General features: G+C 40.4%; 1 protein-coding gene across 5 annotated transcripts in view; it reads right to left on the bottom strand.

Moving 5' to 3' along the window:
• Nucleotides 1-3030: 3030 nt before the first annotated feature.
• Nucleotides 3031-8060, bottom strand: part of E2F6 (E2F transcription factor 6) — a 33858-nt gene continuing 28828 nt past the window's right edge. For all 5 annotated transcript variants that reach the window (XM_027113801.1, XM_027113803.1, XM_027113800.1 and 2 more), the window contains 2 exons: nt 6101-6261; nt 3031-3961 (listed from right to left, as the gene is read on the bottom strand). The gene's annotated coding sequence lies outside the window, so the exon portion shown is untranslated. The remainder of the gene's footprint in view (nt 3962-6100; nt 6262-8060) is intronic.

Raw genomic sequence — 8060 nt, 5'->3', positions numbered from 1 at the left:
AAAGAAATGTCGAGAGGATTTCTGGTTTGGGTTTTTGCTTTACTTTTCCCCCATACTGTCCTAAATTGCCTGGATTCAATTTCAGTTTAATTTTTGTCTCATTTTTCTGAAGGAGTCCTTAGTGTCATACAGCTTTACAAAGTGCTGTCACATCTCTTATCCCCTCACTTCAGCAGCAAAACAGTCCTGTGGGCTAGGAAGGTTATTATCTAATCTTGCCTTAGAGATGAAGAAACTGAAGGTCAGAGAGGCTAAGTAACATGTTCGAGACTGCAAAGACAATAGAGGGATGAACTTATTTTTGAACTCAGGCTTTGCAGATCCCCGATTCTTTCCTCTTATCGTTATTCCATTTGACTTTCCAAACTGAGAGGCTTGATAAAGATTACTTGACCAAATTCCTGCTACTGCTATGGCACAATTATCTAGTGCTTTCCTTTTTAGATTGGAATGTAATTTTAAATGACCTTGGTTTAGGTTTTCATGTTGCTTTATTAAGTTCTCCTTACATTGCTAATGTATCAAGACCTGTGACACAATTCTGAAATCGTTTTTTCTTAAGTAGTTCAAATAGAACCATTAGGCAGTGCAGCAAGTTTAGAAGTATTGGGCTTTCTCTTCCATAATGATATTCAGCAGAAGGGAGGGAAGACCACAGCAATAGTAAGAGGGAAGATTTTTTTTTTTTTTTTTTTTTTGCTGTACGCGGGCCTCTCACTGTTGTGGACTCTCCCATTGCTGAGCACAGGCTCCGGACGCACAGGCTCAGCGGCCATGGCTCACGGGCCCAGCCACTCCGCGGCATGTGGGATCCTCCTGGACCGGGGCACGAACCCATGTCCCCTGCATCGGCAGGCGGACTCTCAACACTGCGCCACTAGGGAAGCCCAAGAGGGAAGATTTAAATATAAGTTCATGCATTTCAGTGCGGGTGAGTTGTAGAATGAGACAGTCAGGTGATTCTGATCCAGAAGAACTCTACAATTTGTTGCAGTTACTGTTGCTGCATAACAAATTATCCCCCAAATAAGGTTAAAATAACCATTTACTACTCTCACCGATTCTGCGATCAGGCATTTCAACAAGGTAGTGGGAGGGCTCTGGAGCCTCATGACGTCTGGAAAGGTGACTCAGCAGCTACGGGATGGACACTAACATGTCTGGTGGTCGATCTAGCTGTTGGGTGGAACCTCAGATGGGGCTGTTGGTTGGAGAATCCACGTGTGGCCTTTCCATGTGACTTGGGCTTCCTCACGGCATAGAAACTTCTTACATGGAAACTCTGCTCCAAAAGTGACTTTCCCAGAGAACAAGGAAGAAGCTACATTACCTTTTTAATTTAGCCTCATAAGTCATGCATCATCACTTTTTTACATCTTGTTGGTTACAAGCAAGTCACAAGCCTGCCTAGATTCAAGGGCAGGGGACATAGACCCTGTCTCTTGATGGAGGGGTGGCAAGGTCACATTGTAGGAGAACGTATAGGATGGAAGATATTGTTGCAGCCACCTAGTGAGGATATGTTGTCTTTGGGTTTCACCAACAATAGTGAAGGGACAGACTTATCAAGCAAACATCATTAAAGCATGTTTGGGTGTGTGGCTTACGGCCAATCACAGTTGATCAAGTTTGAATCGGTTCCCTCAACCACCCAACCCAGGAATCAACCTGTCTAAAGCAACACCTAATAAGTGGCAGATACTGAGCTAAGAGCCAAGGAAACAACAGTGAATCAAAAATGTGTCCTTCCTCAAGGAGCTCCTGGATCTTAAACTTTATGTATGTAAAGCTATAGCTGGGGTAGAATTTTCAAATACGATCCCTGTCTCCCTTCCTCCACCCTAATTCAGTGTGTCAGTTCCATTGAGAGCCCAGGAATCTGCACTGTAACAAGCCCCTTGGGTGGTTCTGGGATAACAGAGGAGGGCACTTTGAGACTCATGGGTCCAACAGAGCAAGCAGTTTTGTTCAGAGAGTGAGCTTCAAAATCATCCTTTTTGCCTGCCCTGTGAAAACTCCTCTGGGCCCTGTAAAAATATTTAAGTAGGGCTTCCCTGGTGGCGCAGTGGTTGAGAGTCTGCCTGCCGATGCAGGGGACACGGGTTTGAACCCTGGTCTGGGAAGATCCCGCATGCCGCTCGGCTGGGCCCGTGAGCCACAATTACTGAGCCTGCGCGTCTGGAGCCTGCGCTCTGCAACATGAGAGGCCACGACGGTGAGAGGCCCACGCACCGCGATGAAGAGTGGGCCCCGCTTGCCACAACTGGAGGGGGCCCTCGCGCAGAAACGAAGACCCAATACAGCCATAAATAAATAAATAAAATATTTAAATATATTTTACCAGCTGGCACAATATTAAGCTTTGTCAGTAGAGGGCGCTAGAGAGAGGTTGCAGGAGGAAACAGGTTTTGCTTTCCGGTTCTGGTGTGCGTGCCGGGCAGGCTCCTGCAGCATGTGCAGCTTCCCCAAAGTGTGGCTCCTACAGGGCACAGTGGCCAGCAGCACCTAGTGGCCAGCAGCTTTCCCGGGCAGCCCCTCTTGGGCAGTTCTGTAGCAGAGAGCCTCTAGTGAGACACCTCCTGTGAACGGCTTTCCCCCGTAACTAAGAGGGTGATTTCTGACAAATTCCAGAGTGCAGATTTCCAGCGAGTTCCACAGCACCACAGTGACTTCTGGGCTATCCAGTGGGCCAAGGCTGGCCCTACCCCTCCAGTAGGATCTGGATCTCAGCACTGGGGGTGGGTGGGGTCTGTACCTTGGACTCTTGTCTCAGTCCTAGGTGGAATGACTGCTCCTTGGATCTGCTATTCCCGTATTCTTTAGCATTTTCTTTACTTCTTTTTAGCCAATCCTCTGTTACTCCAACCTCCTGTTATAGTTAATAATTCTTTATATTAAACTCTGCTTTTTCAAATTACTATGTGGTTCTTCATACAGTTGTCCAACAAATAGTCACTCCCTTTCCATCAGTCTCTATGGGGGAAACGTATTTTCCTGCCCCACTGATGTTGGGCTTGTTTGGCCATATGAACTGCTTCGGCCGATAGATATGGGCAGAAACCTTGGGTTTAAGAGGCATCACACGCTTCTACCTGTACCAGGTGGCCAGCACCATCCCTCCAGCCTGGGTTCCTAAACGACACTGTCCAATACACAGACCTGTGAGCTTGCGGCTCAATTATTAACATTTTAAGCCACCGAGATTGGGGGTGGGTGGGTAGGGAAGTTGTTACACAGCATTGTTGTGGCAATAATAAACTATTTCAGGGGTAGCGCTGCAAATACGAGGTAGGACATGTGGGAGAATTCATTCATTTGTGCCCTCAAAATTCTGCCTTGTGTATTTGATGATTTCTTTTCATATTCATAATGGCACAAAGTGAAAATAATGCACACTTCACATTTTATCTAAAATGTTTTGCAGTTCTGTATAGAGGTGTTTACATTTCACTTTATCATTTTCAACTCATCTACGTAAAATGTTGAGTAAAGAATGTTATCAATGCTTTCACTTTGCGAGCCATGGTTTTACGTAGCGTATACCCCATAATCTGCACAGGAAAGGGAGAGTCTCAGAACCCAGATAAAAATTGAATCCTCTCTTTCAGATCTTTCCACTGTGTGTACTGGTCATAGCGATTTCTAGAAGAAAGGTCTTGATACTACTGCCAAATTGCAGCTTCATAAACATATGCCGAGTGAGCTGTTTTCCACGGGGACGACTCATCCAGTTGGCGTCATCCTACACAGTGAGCTGCTAAAGATACCACGGTCTCAGGGCTGATGCCAAGCGGCTACACAGCTGATAGCTTGCTCTGAGTCCCAAATTGGAAACATGAGCTTTGCCCACATAAGAGGTTCCAACTAACTTGACAAATGAATCCTCAAATGCTCCTCATGACCACTTGTTTAAAGAAGCTCAAGTGATTTTTTCATTGGCTCAACTGCGGTGGAAGGTTGCCTATTACCAAAAGGAAAAAAAGACAAAAATCAAGTGGAATATTTCCTAAGGCAGGGTAGAAAGAACAACATATCAAAAAGGACAGGAAGTTCCACTGCTGAAAAAAAAAAAAAAAAAGATGGAGATTCCTGATCAAGGAGCCACATTTTTTGGAAAGCGAGCTGTAATGTTTTATTTTTAAAATGAGATGCCCTAAATGACACACACTTTACAGCAGGCATTCTGTGTACTAACCTCTCCCCTGGTTTCATTTATTTTTTCTACCTTTATTTGCCCTTTGCCCCAATTTCCTTAACTCTTGTTTTTTTTAATCCTGTATTGCATGTTTTTATAAGATGTTGGAACGTTAATACAATGTAAGGTGCTAATAAGTAAAAATGTCATATTTCAAAGTATTAATAACTTTATAAATTTCTTGTGACAGATTATTTTAGGTGAGTCTGCTTAAAATAGCTCAAATCAAATTCCCTAATTGAATATAAAATAAATATTCCAGATTTCTGAAATCAAGAGCTAAGCAGTTACCTCAGAATACATATGCATTTATATGCATTCAGATATATATTGATTTCAGATCTCATATATATATATATATAGGTATGTATATATAGGTATATACATATATATATACCTATATAAATATACCTATATATATATGTAATAACACAAACTTTCAGCTACAGTTCCAGGGGTTCACTGCCCAGCTAAAATAGCCTTATTAGTGAATTACGACACCAAACTCAAAAACCAGCCCTACTGCTTTAGTCAGATTGCCTCTTTTCACCTGGTATCATTATACTGTATGTATTCATCAAGGGAAAAAAGAATTAATCAATAGTCGAAGAAATGGAACCAGGTAGTAATATGGTTGTCACAATATGATAGTGAACATCTGCCCCAACTTCTAAAGAGCTGTCCGAAAATTAAGACATTTTCTCCCGCCTACAGCATGAACGAGAAGAATGTTGAAGCCTCAAAACGCATAGCCTAGCAAGGGGGTCACGTCTGTCTCTAGAGGGAGTCTGGGACTGTGAATCCTGCTGTCTCGGGTCCAACTCCTGGTTCTCATGTTAACCAGCAGCGTAGCCCTAGGCAGGGAGGAGCCCTGCCCAGTGTAGCCCTGGGCACCTTAGCCTCTCAAGCCCCAGCTCCCTCATTTCTAAAATGAGGGTAATGATCCCTATCTGACAAGATAATGTGAAGATTCAACTATTTATATCTCTTACGCCAGTGACCGGCACGTGACAAGGGCTCAATAAAAGTAGTCATTATTATGCCTAGATCATAATTAGAACAGTCATGGAATGTAAAATGATTCATAAAAGCACAGCAGATGTAGATGTAGCTGAAATTGCTACAATTCAATGCCCAAACAAGATTCAACTTTTACCAGCAACCCAATTTTCCTTCTGCACCAAATTAAATACTGCAGTGCGACAGAGAAGAATGATTCTTTGCAAGGATTGTAAATATATTCTCAAAGTGAAAAATGAAATGAGCGCCTGTCTATAGACAACTGAGTAGGCTTGTGATGACATTTCTACTGAAGCTGTCTTTAGAGGATCTGAAAGAATTTTGCAGAGTACTGGACGTGATGTTCAGCTACTTCGAAAGCTGACAAGTCCTAAGCAATATATTGCCTTGTTATAAATAACAAGTCTATATTGCCTTGTTATAAATAACAAGTCAGTGTTACAATCTTGTCTCTTGTTCACCAGATTACATGATTGACTAAGTTGCCATATGTTTAAGTGGAAACAAATTTTTAAAGGCTTTTAACTATGCAACATTTCCATCTTTCTTCTAAGTCTGATTTTTTCCACCCCGAATATGTTTTTAAATTAATTTTTATTGGAGTATAACTGATGTACAATGTTGTGTTCGTTTCTGCTGTACAGCAAAGTGAATCAGTTATACATATACATATATCCATGGTGTCCACGATATCCATATATCAATTTACATCCCCACCAACAGTGTAGGAGGGTTGCCTTTTCTCCACACCCTCTCCAGCATTTGTTGTTTGTAGATTTTTTGATGATGGCCATTCTGACCAGTACAGATACATTTTTAACTCTCTTAACATTACCTCTTAAGTCAACCAGAGGTTGTTTAAGAAACAGACAAATGTAAAACTACCTTACAAAATGGGAAAGCAGTTCACTGCATGGGTTCCAAGCTCCGTGAATGTCAGCGTGAACCTGTCTCCCAGGATTGGTTTCTCTCCTCGCACGTGGTCTGTGGCCGACTCATCTGCCTTTATCCCCTGCTTGGGCTTGGGTAGAATCCAGGTGCAAATCCTGCCATATAGGAAGAGTATTTGAAGCTTTATTTATTTAGGTCTTCTTTGATTTTTTTCATCAGCATTTTGTAATTTTCTGCATACAGATCCTGTACATATTTTAAGTGTATAACCCAAGTATTTCATTTTCTTTGGAGTAAATCATAAATTGTAGAAAGGCTAAGAATTTTTAAAAATCAAGTTATTAATAACAACAAAGTGCACAGATCTTAAACGTGCAGTTCAATGAATTTTAGCAGTTGTATACAGTGCTACATTTAGCAATTGTATACACCGTCACCACGAATGCAACATAGAGGACATTTCTGTCACCACAAAAAACTTCCAACATTCCTTGTACCTCTTTCCCATCAGTTACTGATCCCATATTCTCATACTTACCCTACAATGGCTTCTCACTTTTTCCCTAGGGCTAAAGTTTAATACATGGAATTTTATATCATCTTAGGTTAGACCGTCCCACATAATGGTGACTGTCTGATATCTGCAACCACTTATATTGGAAGAATGAGATATTGATGCCAATTAAGATATCCATGGCCTTGTTCAAAAAATATTTCTTAATGAAGTTTTAAAAACATTTTCTTACAAGATTATAATAAAAGTGATAAAAATTTTTTCCATTTCAAACCTTGAGTTTGAAAGTTCATTATTCTGATAGAAAATTTTATTTTGGCTGTTTCAACTTTGTGTAAAGATAGATGGATAGAAATAAAACTAGGAAGAAATGTGGATGATTCTTGCGTGTCTCTGCATTTTCCAAATTTTTTTGCTGCAAGCATACACTGCTCTTAGAATAATGCAATAACATCCATGTAAAATGTATTTTTTTAATAATTGTGTTGAATCCCTTTATATTTACTTTGGTTAAAGTGTCAGAGAAATGTTTTTATTTCAGAGACCCCAAGGTCTTCAACTGTGGCCCTTGTCCTGTTTCTTCTCACACAAACGTTAATTGGCCCCTTGGTGCTTTTATATGGACTGTAACACATTCTGGGAAAAGATAGAAGATACCATTATAGATAAGAGAAAGTATTAACCAGGTTTGTTTTACTTACAGGAATAGGCAAAGTTCTGTTTCTCAAAGTTTTAATCTGCATTCTTTCCAGCTCATAATACATAGGGATCCTATAATTTCTTTTTCCCTCTTTTTTGAAGAAAAATGAGTAGATATTTAAAAAACAATGTGAGTTTAGTGAAATGGTCATGACACATGTGCTGGGCTGGATTTACCTGGCTGTGGATACTCAAAACCCTGAGGCCTCACAGCTGCTAATCAATCCCACTTCATGCAAGCTAGGTGTTGAGTTTATATTTCATTTATATGCATTCCATATTTGTTGATACTATAAACTTCATGCTAAAACGCTTTATTGATAACTATGCCACGAGATAAATCAGCTTAACTGCTTTAATAACTTTATTCTTATTATTACGACTATAATTAATATTTGACAATAAAACATTTCTTGATTAAACAATTTAAATAAAGAAATAAAATCGGTTAAGCTTAGTTACAGTCTATTAACCTTTTTTTGGAGGGTGCTATAATAAAAGTTTATAGCAGCGTTGTTCACTAGAGCTTTCTGTGTGACAGAAATGATCTCTGTGCTGCCTCATGTGCAAGATACCAGCCACACGTTGATCATTGAGCCCTTGAGATGTGGCTAGTGTGACTCAAGAATTGATTCCATTTTATTTGATTTTAAACTAATCACAATTTAGATTTAAATAGCCCCATGTGGCCAGCGGCTACCGTTTGGATGGTGAAGGTTTTTTTTTTTTTTTTTTTTTTTT

This window comes from Aethalodelphis obliquidens, unplaced genomic scaffold (assembly GCF_003676395.1).
Source record: "Aethalodelphis obliquidens isolate GAN/ISIS:26980383/991018 unplaced genomic scaffold, ASM367639v1 scaffold12, whole genome shotgun sequence".
In the NCBI taxonomy this organism is placed as follows: domain Eukaryota; kingdom Metazoa; phylum Chordata; class Mammalia; order Artiodactyla; family Delphinidae; genus Aethalodelphis; species Aethalodelphis obliquidens.
This window is presented reverse-complemented; position numbering and strand designations above follow the sequence as displayed.